We start from the raw sequence: 18,515 nt of genomic DNA on the forward strand, positions 1-18,515 counted from the left end.
TTCCTTCTAGATGGGCATGATATTTAAGAACACAGGCATGGGGTACCAAAATGCATCAGCAGATTTGACTGCACATTTGTTGTGTAATCAGCTTCAGGAACCCAAAGTAGCATATGCCATTGTTAAGGAAACTGTAAATAGGGATCCTGGTCTGTGTAATATTGGGAAAAAAAAAAAAAAAGTCTAGACCCCAATCCAGGAATCTTAATGAATTGTGCCCTAGATTCAGAGTAACTGCTTGCATAGTCTCCTTGCTACTGGCACTTGTTAAATATACAAGAAAAGAGATGGGAACCTGAAAGTTGTTAACAAAATGTGTTTAAAACTTTGCCCAACTGACTAAGCCTGAAGTCCAGCTACATTCCTTATGCACATTGATGTGAGCTGCTTGCAGCTGAATTGATCTGCACCAAAAAGCAGGACATAGGTTTCATTTCTGACTTTAGATGGTCTTTAAATGTAGACAGAGCTTTTAACAAAGTCATTCCCAGAAAGTTTTATTTGACAAAATCTAAAACTTTCTGCAGTCCTTTGAAAACTGCCAGTGTTCCTATAAACTTCTCTTTCCTAGTGAACTCTTTATGAACCTTTTTTTAGATAGCAGCAGCAGAGGTTCAGCTGTTGGGAACCACTGATCTATTTGACTGAGGCGCTTCAAGATGCTAGAATCTACATTTCTGTCTAGCCAGGGAGCTAATAAGATCGACTTAGTCTTTGTGGATTGATCTAGATTAGCGTGAGATAAGCCCAGTCAGTGTCTGCCTCCGTATAAAAGGAAAGGTTAAGAAAAGGAGAAAGAAGAAAGTTCTTCATCAAGAATTGACTGCAGTATTGCCTGCTGATGCATGTCGGATCACCCGCACAGAGAGATCACATGGCTTCTCCAAAAGTCAAACGATCAATTCGCCTCGTTTTGGCTCTGTACTTAATGCACAAACAGTGCGATCTGCGGGGCTGTAATTGCATTGTTAGGGCCAAGGAACAAGCCTGTGCCTTTTCAGCAGACAGCTGGCAGGGAGAGAGGCATGTTGTTAGGAAAGAGAGAGGCAAGGCAAATAAATTACTGCTAACGCTCAGAGATCGGCAGGAGTCCTACTTGCCTAATCTTACCGGTGGGAGCAAGCGGCTGTTGTAATCCAATTATAGCAGCATAAGCAATTTGTTAGACACTCCGCATAATGTAACAATTTCCCAATAAACTCTGACTTGTAATAACGTCGGCAAGAGTCCGCATAAATCTGCCCGAATGGTGGGGCTGGAGCATTCGGCTGGGGGCTTGTAATTGGCGCCATCAGCACGTTTTGCGGAGTGCAGTATGGTGCAGTCTTTTAGTGCAGGAATTTTAAGGAGAAAAGCATGGCACACATTTCTTGGAGAAAGAAAAGTGGCCATTAAAAGGGGAGCAGCAAGAAGGGCATACTCTTGCCTTCACATTACCTAGGAATCTTAGTGTAGAAACAAAACAGGAGGAAGCCATGTTTCCTTCTAATACTAAGGAGGGGAAGGTGGGGGAGTGTGGGGATTAAATTCCTTTATTTAAAAGCATCAGTTTCTATTATTTATACCCTATTTCTTCAACCTCCTAAAAAGCTGTTCAGGCATCAAATGATATACCCAGTCTTTTTCTAAAATGTTCTTAGCCAAACCTAGGAATGCCAAGATTTAATGTATTTTCTTCTAAGTTTAATATTTTTTATAACATGAAAATATATTTTCTTCATGTCTGGGACAAATCTTTTAAAGATATTATCTCATTGAATATCAAACCTTGCTGCAGAGTTCTGCTTTAAGAAAGCATCACTTACTACTAAAAGGTTTTAAACCCAGTTTGTTTGCTTACCTGCGGTGCTTATATTCAATTCTGAAATATTCTGAATATCGGTGATACTAAGATTATAAATCAATCGTGTTGAAAACTTACACCGTAAAGAATAAAACCTTATTTTAAAAGTATACCTGTATGATCATTATAGAAATAATTTTGATTCCTAAGTAGTAATGTTTTTATATTATAAAAATATTTCTTGCTATATGGCAATGAAAGTTGTCCTTGTTTATGTGTTAGTGTTTATAGTCACAGAATGGAGTTTCTTATATATGCAAGGTGTAGGAGGCGAAGAATACTTACAGATATGAACTAAGTCAGATTTTCCTTCTACCAAATGTGAATCAGATGTTGGTTACTTTCTTATTCCAACCCACCCCTTCATTGCTATATAATTCGTGTCAAAACCAAACTTCTGATATAAGAACAGAATTCTTCAAAATATCCTGTTGCTGTGGGTATTATCACAATAAATATTTACTTTCAGTATAAACATTTCCTTCTATTGAAGCAAATGCTGCCTTGTTTGACTAGAGCTACATCAATAAACTGCAGTGCCTCTAATAAAGCCACTCAGTGTCTGGGTTTAACTAATGGCTGATTTTCATGGCTTTGACAGTGAGCTGTGTGCGTTATTTTCTCCTGATATTGTAAAAATAATGAGAGCAAATTAGAACAATCAGTTTACACAGATAGCTCCTGATTGGAGGCGATGGGCAATATGGCAGCAGGTAATCCATCTTAGGGCTCCTGTCACATTAACTTCAACAGTGTGAAAAGATCAGGTGGGGTAAGCAGGGATCCTGCCCAATCGGAGGACTGAAATTAATGAGAAGAGCGTTGTTCTGTGATCAACCTTTTAATTAGCAAGACTGGAAATGGAGGGCACGATAGAGGGTGCAATGAAGGCAGTATCACAGCTGCACAGTGCCAGGCACAATTTCTGAAAAGGGAAAGTAAAAAGCTGTGAGTTTTATATTGCCCTCTTCTTTCTGTATTTAGGCATTGTGTTTCCATTATAGAAGCTGCTTTATAGACTTTCAGAAACATAACCACGTTTTCCAAAGTAATGTCACAAAAATGGTTGATATATAATAATCTATACTCTAGACTTCTGTCAGGGATCATAACCTTATACTTTTTTCTGATATTGTGGGGATGATAACAAGGTTACTATTTTAGCATAACTAAGCTTTAAATGAATGAGTCAGCCTTTAGACTTATAGATTTTTTTCCTCTTCCTCCTATAAATACCATATTGGATTGATATTCAGTTCTCAATTACATAAACTGAAATAGCACAGCCCCAATACTGAGAAGTCAATGGCATAGGAAATATAAAAACAAACAGCAGATTTCCAAACAAACAGAATCAGGAAAAGAACACAATTTAACTATGCCGTAACTTACTGCCTAGATTTTGCTTCTCTTCTAAATAACTCAATGTGACAGAAGGGCTCCAAATCAGAAAACCCTTATGCTACTTGCAAGGAAAACTCTACTTTGGAGGGATAAGGTAGGGGGAGATTGACAAGGCAGAACTTTTATAAAATTTAATTCCTAGTATTACCTAATTTTCAAAAAATCAAAATGCAAAACCCAGAGAAATGCCAAAGAAAGTGCTGGTAATCAAAATCCTAAATTTTCTGAATGAAATCTGCCCATTTTTTTTCTAGACCATTTTGGAAGGCCTTAACTTTAGGATGCCAACAGGATTTGCTGCAGTGTGTTAATTTTTATACTTTAAGCTTAGTGGTTTATTGTAAAAGTAATAAATATAATGTTAGCGATGTAAATAAATTAAGATGTGCTCTAACCAGGCACAGTGGCACATGCCTGTAATCCCAGTGACTTGGGAGACTGAGGCAGGAGGATCACGAGTTCAAAACCAACCTCAGCAACTTAACGAGTCCCTGAGCAACTCAGTGAGACCCTATCTCTAAATAAAGTACAAAAATTGGCTGGGGATATGGCTCAGTAGTTAAGCGCCCCTGGGTTCAATCCCCAGTACCAAAAAATAAAAAATAAAAATAAAGATGTGTTCCAAAGACATATAAAATAGATTTTTTTCTTGATATTAAGTTATTTAAGCATTTATTTAAATATTAATACATAAAAGCTAGTTAACAGGTACCCATCTGAGTACAGAATTATTAGGAAAGAGCCAAAAGTGTAATATGAAATATTTAGGTTAGGTATAAGGCAATCTTTTCTCATCATAGTTAATAGGACTTCTTTCATCATATTTATGACTAATGTAGATTGAATCCATCATAATATGTATAATTCTCTAGCCCTGCAACTGACTTAAGAGAAACTTAAGTCTCTAATATGCCTCCATGCAAAATTCACAAAACAAAAGCTTCTCACTTCCTTCTAGTACCTTCTCTCTACTCCCCTCAAAAAACACCTTAATACAGTTTGGGATTTTGTCAGAGCAGAGTTTTTATTTTTTGAAACCAATAGTGAGCTTTCCCTGAAAACATTCACATAGACTTGTATGGATCAGTATCTTAGGATCAGTGACATGGTACTAGTGTCTACTCCCTCCAACGTACACTTCCAATATACTGGTGCTGCTGTGCATATTAATATTTTAAAGCCCATTGTTAGAATTTTGCAGTATGCTTTTTTATTATACCTTAATCTAGCAGAGAGATTTTATTCTTAGAATTGTTATAGGTTTTTGTGGCTGTTCATGAGTGTAAACATTCTTTCCTCTGCTAGTTTTTCAGTTCCAGAAACCTGGGCTTTTAAGCTCTCCATGAATAAGTATGTTCTTAGTCAGACGGTGTAAAAAGATCACTTACAAAGCTTGTGAAACCTGAGCCTTCCTTTTGAACATTTCAGTACCCATGAGCTCAGGATCTATACATATAAAATTTTATTCTTATGTTGTGACTTCAGTTTGTAAGGCAAATAAGCTATGAATTTAAATCACTCTTCCACTCTATACCATGTTCCTACAAAAATAAAATTATGTTTTCCCTCTTTCCTAAGAGTCAGGAGCTCTGTCTAATTTAGTGATCCTTGCCAATATTTGTTCCTGTCATTAGAATGTTTTTCCAGAAAGTTTTGCTTATGATCAATGTTAAAAAGAGGGCCCATTTTTTAGTGCATATTTATTTGTTTATACCAGTACTCAGAAATGTTCAACTGTCTGAATAATCAACAACTCCCTTTTAATTTCCTGATAGAGCTAAATTGCCAAGTCACCTTAAATTCAACTAATCCCAAAGTAAACCATTGGGTCACCTTAGAGAAAATGTTATTGGTCCTTTGAAGCTCACCCAGTATACCTTTATTTAAAAATTTTATATTCAGAACCAGTTGAATCTGTGAAGCTGTTATAATCCTTTCTAAGTTTTTCTTCCCTTTTCTCTCTCCCCCATTTTTTATTTTAGGATATGATTCCATACAAAGATTTTTAAATGTCCATTTTCTTTCTCATGTCTCATGGGAGACATTTAACTATTTTTTTTCTTCTTACTTTTAGTTTTGTGCTACTCAAAAGTTTGAGGAGGAGATACAGTAAAATTTATTGAGTCCCTGTGTTTTAGCCCTATAGTGCTCAGTTATGTGTTAGCTATTTCAATACTCATGTGAACCTAATGAGATGGCTATTACCCCTAGTTTATAAATGAAGAACCTAAAGCTTAGAGACGTTAAACCTTTCCCTAAGTTTTCATAATCTTTAAGTTGTACCGTCAGTTTTTGAATCCAGATCTTTCTGACTTCAGAGTCCTTACCAGATTGCCCTTCAGAAATATTTGGAGGCCCCATGCATTTCTCCTACCAGTCCACTTGCCCCTGCCCCCACCATTATGTTGCATCTATAGCTTTGTTCCTTTTGATGTAGCACTTTTGACATCTAACAAGTGTTATTTCCTTATCTTCCCCCTACCTCTCACACTTTTACTGCTTATAAAATAATCTTGTTCAGGTTGAACTCGCCTGTATTTAAAAAACAACTATCTCTTTTCTAAGTTAACCAGCCAATAATTCTATATATCTTTCAATGCTTATTCAATAATAATCACTTACATGAGAAACAGTATACATGTCTTTAAAGTATCTAAGATGACTTGATGACTCGATATTAATTATTCTGCTTATAAAATGAATGGGACATTATTAGATAACCTTTCAAGGTGGTGACTTATTCCTTAGTAATTATTTTTAACTTCATTTTGGAAAACAGATATCATCCTTTTGTGTGTCAGGATTGGCAGTGTAAGCACGCATTGAGTCCTTTCATAACAAAAAAAATGTTTTTTTCTACTTAGACTTTATTAATTCTGTCAGTTAAAAACAGTATCTCTTAAATCTTCAAAGCCCAAGTCTATCTGATTACCCTTCAGTAAATATTTTTATATTTTTCTTCATACTTCTAGATGGTTTGGTGATTATGAAGACAGGATTAAGGTTCAGGGTTTAGATGGACCTTGAAATCCTGTCCCAGAGAGGAAACTTGGGACAGGGATGAATGATTAAGAAGAAATAGGTTCATGAAAGGCAAATGGAAACAAACAAACATGAATACTACTGTATTTTTTTTAACTTCCTGGATATTCTCTAGTGGAAAGATAGTGTCATAAATTTTCAGACAAGTAAAGAAGTACTTGCTCACATGGAGCAACTAAGGCTATGACAAATAGGAATGTTAAAATATTTCTAGAAGAATGAACAATTATCACTTCTTTAACAAAATCGACATTTTCTAGAAATATCTAAGAGTAAGAAATTTAAGTATACAGACTTTTTTTTTTTTAAACCTGGGAACAAGCCAAAAGGGAACTATAGAAAGAAAACTATGTTTAAAAAGAAATGGTTCCTACAGTGTTAACTATGGAGTCTGTAGCGTGACTCTGTAATGGAATATCATGGCAGGGGGTATAATACTGTAAATAAGATGAATATGCCACTTGTGGATTAATGGGCAACCTAAAGAGTGGCTTTATTTACATCTATGTGTGAGGTTAATTTTTCGTTTGTATTTTTTCTCTTACTCTTTTGATTAGAGTTATTATAAGCCTGATAATTTAATTAGGGAACTTAAAATCAGTTTCCTTATATCTTGTTTTATATTTATTTTTTTTGTAGAATTAATAGTTTCATTTTTAGACTTTAACATTGATAGTTTGGAGGAACTTTCCTTAACTTTTTCTCTGGATAATAAAAGAAGATGTGGTTTCTGAAATTTATTAAATCTATGAAATACAGCTTTTTAAAAATATTTTGTTCCAAAAGATAGATTAGATATAGATACCACAGGTATTCAGATTGCAGTAGATTCCATTTGCAGAGGTAGTTTTCTGGATATGGTATTCTTTTCAAAGGTTTGAATACTGAGTAATATAAATTTGAGTAAAGAAATTTATCTAACCTAGGGCACTGTAGGAGCCACTTTCTCAACATTTTAACAAAACATACAGTAAGGGGAAGTAAGTGGGAGTTTCATGTGGCTATATTTTTAGTCAACTGTTTAGGTTGCTATTGATTGCAAATTAATACTATTATTTAATATTCTTAAAATATCAAAAGTTAGAGATTCTGATTATTAATTACTCCCTGCTTTCCCACAATTGAAAATGTTATTTATAAAAGACAAATTATATGTAAAAGTAAGTTGTCTCAAAAAAAAAAAGTAAATTGTCTCATTGTAGAGTTCTTATGGGATTAATTTTCACTTGTACAAAGTAGATTCCCATATTTATTGAGTCTAACTTCAAACAAAAAATTGTGAAATACGTTTTGTTTATTTGTGGTACTGGGGATTTAAACCCAGGGCATCATTCTATCACTGAGCTGCATACCCAAGCCTTTTTACTTTTTTAATTTTGGGACAGGGTTTTACTAAGTTGCCCAGGCTGGCCTTGAACTTGCGATTCTCCTGCCTCAGCCTCCTGGGTTGCTGGGTTTACAAGTGGTGAAATATGTTTTTTAAAGTACTGAAATCCAGAGATTGTGTCATTAAATTTGATAACCTTTTTGCACCATTATTTATTGAACGTTTATAGCGTACCAGACATTGAGTTAGAAGTTTGAAATACATTTGCACTTCATATAACCCCATTTTACATATGAATAAGCTAAAACTCATATCAAGCAACTTGCCCAAAGTCATACAGTACGATGCAGAACTGAAATTTGAGCCCAGACAGTCTGGCTCAAAGCCCTATGCTTTCAACCACTGTTTATGAATTTTAATACATAGAAATTAGGATGCCAAATAGGAGGATTACCTAAAACATTCTCTGTGGTATGTATTAAATGTGAACAATTCACTACCAATTAGCCAGGATTTGGAAATCTCAAAAGTATGTTATTTGGTTGTGTAAAATCACCATTCAGTAATAACATTTTGGGTTCGTTTTTCTTCTCTTACATTCATAGTATTTTTCTTTCCAGCGTCCTACATGAGACAATAAAAATTAAAAATACCTCAATTAGCAACAACAAAAAGTATAATTGTTCGTTGAACTTGGTAATCTCCTCTTGCTGTCTGTTAGGGTTTTCTTTTCAGACTTTGATCGTGTGTAATAAAACTGTTGCTTAATTAACGCCAGGGTTCTGAAGCCTTTGGATGCCTCAAAAGAGAGTGAAATGGAGAAAGCAAGAAGCAGCATCCAATCACTTTCTTGTTGTGTTAATTTAGACCTGTCATTCTTGTTCTAGTTCATGATGTACAACTCCCAACAGATACTAGGTGAATTGAATGAGAAGCTGCAGCAAATCCTGTCTTAGGAAGAGCACAACTCATGATTGAGGCTCTCAGTAGGTTAATGAATAACTATTTTCAAATGATATTTTACTCCTCATTTGAGCTGCTCTTGGAATGAGTGTGTCCATGTTAAATGTGACCAGCAGATATAATGCAAAACGGAACTAAGATGGTGAATTGGCATCTTGGCTTTGTAATATGTGCAGGAAAGAACCAGAACTGATGTCTGTGATATACTGTCTTTGGCAGAAAGTGCTTGTCCATACCCAGAGAATAAGAAAGGAAATTATACTGACTTGTTCACATCTTCATTTCTAATCCTGAAAAACAAAATGATAAGAATTTCCTTTGAAAATTGCTGAAGCTTCCTTTAATTATGGACATAACTTTTTGAGTGCTCCATATGCTTAAAAAAGTTAATAAAATATTTCCTTCATATTATAACTCAAAAATAATTTCTTAATCTTGAGAATGTAGAATTCTGAATACTTTTCTCTTATTCTCCTTCTTTGAGTCAAGAAATTAGTTAGCTGGTTTTATATGTGTGCTGGTTTTAACAAGTGTTGAGACAAGCAATGTCCCTTTCAGAGTGGGTGGGAATATTTGAAATCCAGCAATGAAAAATAAAACCCCATTTATTTCTGGCTGCATTCCCAGAGTGGTTGTGTGTATTTTAATCATTGAACTTTTAGCACCTGCTCAAATTCTGTGTGGATTGTGTAGGATTACAATATGATATCTAAATTGTACTTTCTGGTTATAGGCAAATGTGAGTAGACATTGTTGAATGGAGGCATTGATATCCTAAGTTCCAGTGGCTGAGGTGTCGGTGGAGAAAGGAGTTTACAAACATGGGAAAAGAATACAGGCTTCAAGTTGAATAGGTCTGTATTGTCCAGGGGGTTATTTAATGCTAACAAATACTTGTTTTAGAATGGATGGAACTAGGTTAAGTGTTTACAGCCAAACCTTCCTATTCTCTTCCACCAAAGAGCAAGGTTCTCCTAATACTGACCTACTTTGCTCTTATATAGTACTGTAGGTACAGTGGTTATGTAGCCATGAAGAGGAAAATAGATGGAACTTGGAAGATTTTTTTAGTAGATAGTGCTTTTAGTAGCATGTTTTTTTGTTGGTGGAACATAATGTTGCCACAAATCATGAATAAATATTCTGAATTCTCTAATATTATAGCAGTTATAACCATTTTTAAGCCTTCTTTCTAAGTAGATATTTCTCTCCTGGCTTTCTTTTTACTGTGAACTTTACAAAACTGGCTTAGGCAGCCTATTAATTATTCATATCATAGCAACAATTAAAGCAAATTAAAAATAAAAATCGCCATATTGCATTTAACCGTGGGCAGCACCAAACTGTGTCAGCTCTGTAAGGGCCTGCGGTGTTTCCTTAGTTAAAAGTGCTAGAGGGAGCTCTAACCTTGTTCAGAGTAGTGGCTTGTGGGAATAATTGTCTCTATGTGGCCATAGGGTTGCAAGTGAAGAAAAGAAGCTCAGGCTCTTTCCTGGCAAAAATTTAAATTGTTTTATTAGAAAACTGTGTTTCCTCTATGTCAGAAAATAAGGCTTAGGACAATCTATTTGCAACCAAACGGGAGTTTATTCACCCTTATTTCCTTTTGTATGAATATAATCATTTCCTAGCACAGTGTTCAGGAGATTCTGAATTTACTCAATGAATTGTTACAACATGAACACACCTGTATAGAATAGCCACCATTCAAATTAAAAAAAAAGATTATTTTAAAAATTTTAAAAGAAAAAAAATTATTACCCGAACCCACTCCTGCCTCTTTAAGTCACTGCTCTTCCAAGGCTAACCATTATCCTCAATTCTAACACCATATATGACTTTTGGCTGTTTTGAGCTTCATGTAAATGAAAACATTACAGTTTGTACCCTCTTCTGTCTGGCTTCATGGGCTTAATATTTTTAAGAGCTATTCATATTATTGTACAGAATTGTAATTTCTTTATTCTCATTGATGTTGATTAGCCTCTTGGATGTAAACTGCATGTTAAAATATCTTGTCCATTTTTCTTGGGGGTTTTAGATATTCTTAAGGATTTGTGAGAGTTCTTTATAAATTGTGGATATAAGTCCTTTGTGTGATGTAGACATGGATATATTTTCCCTCTTTGTGACTTGCTTTTTCACTTTGTAAATGATGTTTATTGATGAGAATTTTTATAGAATCTGATTTATTAATGTTTGCCTTATATTGTTAGTATTTTTGCATTCTACTTATGACTATGCCTACCCCAATGACATGAAGATATTTTCTTATATTTTCTAAAATTTTTATTATTCTATTTTCCATATTTAGATCTACAGTCCATTTTAATTTTGTATATGGTTTGAGGTAGAGGTTAGGATTCTTTTCTTTTTTTCAGTGTAATTTCTACTTGACCTAGCACCATTTACTGAAATGTGTATTCCCCACTATACTGGATTGTTGCCTTTGTCATAAATTACAGGACCATATTATATATATGGATCTTTATCAAAATCTTGAACTCTTGTAGTAAATCCTGCAGATGTGTTGTTTCTCTTCAAGATTTGCATTTCCAAATAGATCTTAGAATCAGCTTGTCAGTATTTATTTCCTAGGTCACTTTGGCATTATCTAATATAGCACTCAAATGTGGAATGTTCTCAGTATATGTTTTCTTAAATATATTGAAATATGTATGAAGAGAGAGAGAGAGAGAGAACCCTGTACACCCAACACACACATATATACACATACACACACAAAATTTGTCCTAAATTGTAGTTTCCTCTAATTTTGCCCAGAGCTTTTATAATATGAAACTTATCTTATGTTTTCTTTCTTTGTTTCTTACTTCTGTCCTCAACTTCTTTAGTTAATGGTGGCTATACATGTTAGCATATCTGTAAAGTATTCCAATCCATACTACCATATGGTAGGGAATTTGGCATGAAGTTTCATTTCAAACTCCAGTTTGGTGGGAAGATCCTGATACAGTCTTAATTGTTGAGGTAGTTTCTTGGTACTAGAAAATGACATCTACCTTTAGCTAATTTATGTGTTAGACCCTGCTGTCAGCACTTTTTACATGTATTATTTCTTATAACAACCCTAGAAAATAAGTGATATTAATCTCTTTAGGGGGCAGTGGAACGTCAAACCTTAAAGAGGGTTACTAGCTTGCTCAGGCCTATGAGTTTGTATGTGGCCAACACAGGTCTTGATCCTGGGCTTGTCTGATACTGTGCAGGACTACCTTTATAATAATTCTTTTGTTTCCTCCTTAAGAATGCTCTGGTTCCTTGGTTTTGTTTTTTTTTTTTTGGTGCTAGGGATTGAACCTAAGGCCTTGTGCATGTGAGGCAAGCACTCTACCAACTGAGCTATATCCCCAGCCCTATTATTATTCTTTTTAAAAGTTGTAGGTGGAAACGATACCTTTATTTTATTTATTTATTTTTATGTAGTGCCGAGGATCGAACCCAGTGCCTCACATGTGCCAGGTGAGCGCTCTACAGCTAAGCCACAACCCCAGCCCCCTGGTATTATTCTTAAGAATATCTTCCCTAACCCCCATTCTCACTGCTACCATCCTAGTTCATTTATATTCTGAATCAGCCCACTTCTATAAACTTATAATGTAGGCCTACTAGATTTCTATCACTGGAAGCTGATGGAAACTGAAGCCACAAATTGTACCTTGTAACTCCAGTGAAACTTAATTATTTCAAATGGAAATTGAACACAGTTCTTGTCCATATTCTTTATTTACTATGATAGCTAATATGCCACTCTAACCTTGAGGGTACTTGATGGCTCTTGAAATCTGGAAGAAAACAGTTTCTAAAGTAGACTAGGCCGTGATGATGAAAATTAAGCTGATAGAACAGTAATCATCTGATCACAACCACTATAATCTTGATAATAAATCTTTGGGAGATGCCATGCACAGTGACACATGTCCATAATCCCAGATATTCAGGAGGCTAAGGCAGGAGGATCACAAGTTTGAGGCCAGCCTCAGCAATTTAACAAGACCCTTTCTCAAAATGAAAAATAAAAAGGGATTGGGGATGTAGCTCCCTGGTAGAACACCACTGCATTCAATGGGGGGAGTAGATTGGGGCCTGGGGGCATGTGCTGGTTGGAACACTAATGTTTATAGAGGAAGCCAGGGCCCAGGTGCCACATCACACACAGGGCCAGAGCAGAGTGGAGATTCCATTAGGAGAGAATGAGAAAGGGGAAGGAACATCCCTATTACCATGCTTGTTTTTATAATAGTCTGTTATGTAAACTTCTATAGAAGGATATTTGGGCTGACTTCAATGTGATACTTGTGGTCTTAGTTTTTATGTAAATCTCTTATTATAGAAAATGCATTTCTCCAAATATGCAAAGCAGTCTTGGTCTCTCAGTTATTGACTTGGGAACTTTAAAAGGAGGAAAGTCCAGAATTTCATCTTCAAAAAAAAATGTCGTTTATATAACAACTGCATTTTGAAATTTAGTCCAAACTTCGCTAATTTATGTGAATCTGAGCAAGTTATTTTGATCATCTCTGCTTAAAAAACAGATGCTGCATCTAAACTAAGCTTTTCCTGGATAAATTAAGAAAACAATTACCAAAGTATTCCAGAGAGAAATGTCTTTAGTCCCTTGATGCTCCAAGGGTTATTAAAGTTTTACCTGCAGATAACCAAGACTTCCAGAAGTTACAAGTCATTTACTTCATTCACTGCAGCTAAGAAAGGCCTGTGCTGCTGCCTCGTAGGATTATTTCTTGCTGCATTTAACATGCATTAACAAGCATTTGGAAAAGTTGAGTTTCTTCTAGAAAGCTGAGTTGGCTTCTTGAGAATCCTTTTAAAAAATAAGTTTTAGATGAAACTTTTTTTAGGAACAAGTTTTACCAAGTCACTGAGACCTTTTTATAAACATGTAAATCTACGTATTAGAGTACACAAGGAGAGAAGGGTAGGTTTTTTTCCTTTATTTCAAAATGACTTTTTGCCATATACTTTTTAATTGTGTTTTTAGCATGTCTCTTTGTTTTCCTCTGGCAGGTGATAACTTAACTTCTGATGCTAATAAAGGGAGGATGTGAGGGGGGAGTTGGGGGAAAAGACTCTTACTTTAAACTTTCACTATCGCAGAAATTTTATTTTGGTGATATTAACATCCAGATGAGTAACCTGTACCTGAGGACCTGAGGACCTGAGGACTGAGCAACCAGTCTGCGGACAATTAAACTTTATTACTCTGCCTGAAACATTAAGTAGTAGTTTAAAACAAAATAGTTTTTCATCTCCTCTCCCTCTTGGAATTTATTGTTTATTGTGTGGGAGAGGACCTTTTTGTCCAGAAAGATTGTTGCTTCTCTTAGAGCAGACATACTTGGAAATGCTAGGTTCCTTTTGCAATTTGATCATCTCTCCCCACTTCCTTCCAAACCCTGTCCCCTAACTACTCAGTTCATCTCTCCCCTAGCCATCTTCTCCCCAGCCTGTCTTCTCTCTTCCCAGTGACTCCCCTGCCTATCTGTCAGTCCTCTTCTTCCAGTTTTTCTGGTCTCGCACCCATCCTGTTTCCTAGTCCCCCTCTTCTTTCCTCCGACTCTAGTCACTTTTGTTGTTCTCTCTTACTTTCTTCGCTAGCCCCCAGCCTCTCCTCCTCTCTCCCTTCTTGCTGCTGCTTTTCTCATTCTTATCCCCTTCCCCACTCCCCTCTTCTTTGCCCCTTTCCATCTTCTTCCTCTCCACAATCACAGTGACCTATAATTCTGTACCCTCCAGGGTCAGATCTTAACTTCTCTAAGGTGTTCAGCAAAGGAGATTAATTCTTGATATTATGGGAAAAGAATCCTCTAGATGGTACAGAAACACCCTCCTTCCCTACATACATCAAATAATTGACCAGCAATTCTCTTAGAAGACCAAAAAGATACCTACACAACAAAATGTGAACATTGTCTATTTATTGATAATGGAAATTATAAGCAGTTTTTATTTTCTTTAAGCTTCTGTATTTTTCATGTTTTCTAAAATATGTGTAGTATAAATGTTATTTTCAAGAAATCAGTTGGTCTGTCTTTCCTTTAACCCCAGTAGTATCTATAAAACAAAACAAATGAATTAGAGTTAATCCTCTAGTGAATATGAATTGAGTTTTACTGTGAAGTTCTGTTTCCAAATTCTCTCAGCTTTCAAAATGGAGGCCTCTTGGACTGCAACACTAAGCCTTCATTCACCCCTTTGGTACTGTTGTAACAGATGATAGATATTAAATAGTCTCAGAAGTGAGGCCTAAACTTTTTTTCTCTCTCTCTTTTGGAGAGTGAACCCAGTGAGGCTCTACCACTGAGCTAATAAATTTCCAGCCCTTTTTATTTTTTGAGGCAGGTCTTACCAAGTTTCCCAGGTTTGGCCTCAAACTTGTAATCCTCCTGCATCAGCCTTCCAAGTAGCTGGGATTGCAGGTGTGCACCATTGCACCCTACTAAACTCCACGACTTATCTATAGATTTGTTTTTGTCCCTGTTATCTGTCTTGGAAGTAGGAAGAACAGGCATTAGCGAGTATCAACTCTATTGTTATTATACCTCATGGGTATACCTTGCCTATTGTCCTTAGTATTGCTTGTCATAAAAAGTATAACATTTATGCTGCAGGTCACAATACCTACTTTGTCACAGTTAAATGTTAAAATTCTAAGCTCAGATTCAAATTTGAGATAACATTCATCACACTGTCTCTGGATTGACTAATCTAGATGAGGAAGGTGAATGTAAGACTAAATGAAGTATTCTAGACTAAGTTACTTATTTTCTTGCTGTAATATACTAGTCATTTCACAAAGGGTTAATTGTTGCTGTTAGTGAATGGTTTTCTAACTGAAGGGATTTTGAAAAGAGATCTAGATCTAGGAATTCTACAGTTAATTGATTCTTCAGACATAGAAACATGGTCATTGAAAAATTTTAAATGAACAAAATTCTCTTGTTTTGCTCTTAGTTATAGTTCACATTGTGTTTTAGGAGGCCAGAATTATTTTGAAGAGGATTTTTATACCTGTTTTATGCTGAGTGGACATTTTATATGATAAACATGACATTTTAAGAGATCCTACACAATATATGTTGTCCCTTGTGTTGCCCTTCTCCCTGTTTTGTCTTCTCTCACTTCCCCAACTCCGCAACACTAGTGGTTTTCCCCGTTTTTTCCCATCTTGTGAGCAAAGTTTTAGCAGTATGTAGAAAGTTAACTGCCTGGAGTCTTTTAAATATAAGTAACACGCAACCAGTAATAAGCTGTCGGTTGTTTTTTTGCTGCCTGCAAAGAAACATAAACACAGCGCTCATTTCTGGCAGGTTTTTACTGTCAGAGTTTCTCCTATTATATTTATCTTACAATTTGCCAGGGGGTGAAGTTATTAAGTTTTAGCAGCAGCCATCGATCAAGTTCACAAGTTAACACGATAAAGGCTCTGTGCCGCTCCGATCCGGGGAAATGATGATCCTCACTCGGTAATTAACTAAATGAGAAAGTTAAATCTTACTTGAGAGCTGGGAGAGATGAAAGAGAGGTGTTTGTCAGTTTCTCAGTGGAAATTAGAAGCAGTTTTCTGCAATTCCCTAAGCTGCTGCTCTGTCATATTTTACATAAGCACTGGGAAAACGTCTTGTAATTAGTGCTGTCATGGAGGATTTTTTTTTTTTGCTGAAGGATGTTGGAATAATTCATTAGATTATCAAGAAAGGCTTGTGTCCTGAAATGATTAGCACAGTGAAATTTAAACCATTAACGATAACAAGTTTAGAGCTTGCTGCAGTGCAGAGGCACCCGGGGTATGTCTGTGCCTATTTCAATCATTTCTTATAATTAAACATTATGTCCTCTCCCCACCACTTCACTAGGACCCATCCAAAATTCCTTTTAAGGTGGCACTGTCTACATCAGTGGGTTTACCAGCCTTGGAGGTGTGTGTAGTTAGTAGCTATAATAATGTAGCAGTAAATTAAACTGCTGTGAGTTTCTTGGTTTAGAACAAAAGAACCTATCACCCTAGAAGCTATAAAGTTGCACAAGGGAACCCACTATAAAAACAAGAGTCTCAGTTTTGAAACCTAAAAATGTTAAATAATTGTCTTGTCCCTTTAATTATATCAAAAATCAAGAAATCAAAGTAGCTTTGTTTTGACTTTTGTGAATTTTATAATTCATTTTCCCCTTAGTTAGTAAACAGAAAAAGAGATTGCCAATTGTTTAGTCTTTAAGTAATCATGTATACTGGGACATTGTGAGTTCATTTTCCAGTGAGCTTTATTTAAAAGAATTGGAATGATTGTAGGCTTTTTCTTTTTGGATATTAGAAATCAGTCAGATTCATAATGTGAGCTTTCTCTCTGCTGACAAATCTGCCCCTTCCTGTCTTCCACATTCACTAATCAGATCCGACATATTTATGAGTTCACCTAATATGTAATCATATTAGTAGAAGCTATTCAAATATTAATGCAATAATCCCACAGAGAAATGTAATGTTTACTTCTGTTGAATTTTATGCCCAATTCTACATGTTCAGTCATCATTTTCTTTGATTTGGACTCCCCACTCCCCCCCTACCCCAGCAAAGATAAAGGACTACTTTTTGAGCACTGATAGTTACAAGTGTGTTTTGTTGTTGTTGTTTGTAGTGCTGGGAATTGAACCAGGCCTCATGTATGTTAGGCAAGCACTGTACAGAGCTATATCCTTAGTCGTTATAACAAGCTTTTTCTTTTTTAAGAACTAAAAATTAACCGGGCACAGTGGCACAAGCCTGTAATTCCACCAATTCTGGAAGCTGAGGCAGGAAGGTCCAAAGTTCAAAGCCAGCCCCAGCAACTTAGTGAGACCCTGTCTCAAGATAAAAAAAAAATAAGGGCTAAGGATGTAGCTCAAGTTGAACACCCCTGGATTCAATTTTTGGTCCAAAAAAAAGAAAAGAACTAAAAATTAGAATGTTGACAGTTAAGATCCCACTTTAGAATGTTCATTACCTTTTCTCTGCTTGTTCAATGTATGGACAAATTCTTTCAATTTCTCTTGAAATTCCCTCGTAAAAAGAGGCCCAGGTGCCAATAGATACCTTTTATATATCAGTTCCTTGGCAGTTCTAGAGCTGTTATGGGTCGCCCTACTACCACCACCTCTTTACCTATGTGTGCTTACTTGCCCTTCTTTTCATCCTAATGAAAATGTAGACAATTTCCTCTCAATTCAGTCAAGGCAGTGCTTTTATAAAGATGATTTTGCAAAATCAAGGGAAGCAATAGGGAGAGAATACTTGAAGAATCAATGTTTTTGGATTCTTGTTTAGCTAAAATCTGGCAACAGCCTAAAAAGAATATAGTATAGACCTTTTAAAACTTCTCCCTTTCTGTCTCAAAACTCTGACAAGTTTTGCCTTGTTTGTCCAGGCCACAGGAGTAAATCCTAATTCTGTTCCCATCCAGGTTAATGGAGCAGACTAAATATCTCAAGGGTCAGCCCTAATAAAGAAGTAAATCATTATACTAAAATAAATACATATTATAACCCTGACATAACATTCTCTACAGGCTCTGTCTTCTTTCCTCCTTTGTGAGAATAAAATACCTTTCTTCTAAACATTCTTCTAAACACTTCCCTAATCTGCCTCTTAATCCTAGCCACGATCACCTCTTGTCTAGATTGTTTTATCAGCCTTCTAATTGGTCTACCTTCCTCTTTTCTTACAACTTGTTCTTGTTACCTCCTCTTTACTTCCCCAGACCCTGATCCATTCTCTTTGTGAGAGCTAGTATTAATTTTTCTAAGGCACCAATCAGACGATGTCATACTTGACTACTTCAAACCTCAGGGGCTCTCCTTTATACCTCAGATGAAATTCAAACTCTTTACCATGGCCCAGAAAGCCTGTAGGACCTGATCTGA

General features: G+C 35.9%; 1 protein-coding gene across 12 annotated transcripts in view; it reads left to right on the forward strand.

Moving 5' to 3' along the window:
- Btrc (beta-transducin repeat containing E3 ubiquitin protein ligase) overlaps window positions 1-18,515 on the forward strand; it is a 181,089-nt gene that overhangs the window by 119,082 nt on the left and 43,492 nt on the right. For 2 of the 12 annotated variants that reach the window (XM_047552932.1, XM_047552933.1), the window contains one exon: window positions 9,313-9,433. The exons of the other annotated variants lie outside the window; for them this stretch is intronic. The gene's annotated coding sequence lies outside the window, so the exon portion shown is untranslated. The remainder of the gene's footprint in view (window positions 1-9,312; window positions 9,434-18,515) is intronic. 12 annotated transcript variants of the gene reach the window in all.

The sequence above is a fragment of the Sciurus carolinensis genome, chromosome 5 (assembly GCF_902686445.1).
Source record: "Sciurus carolinensis chromosome 5, mSciCar1.2, whole genome shotgun sequence".
NCBI lineage: Eukaryota > Metazoa > Chordata > Mammalia > Rodentia > Sciuridae > Sciurus > Sciurus carolinensis.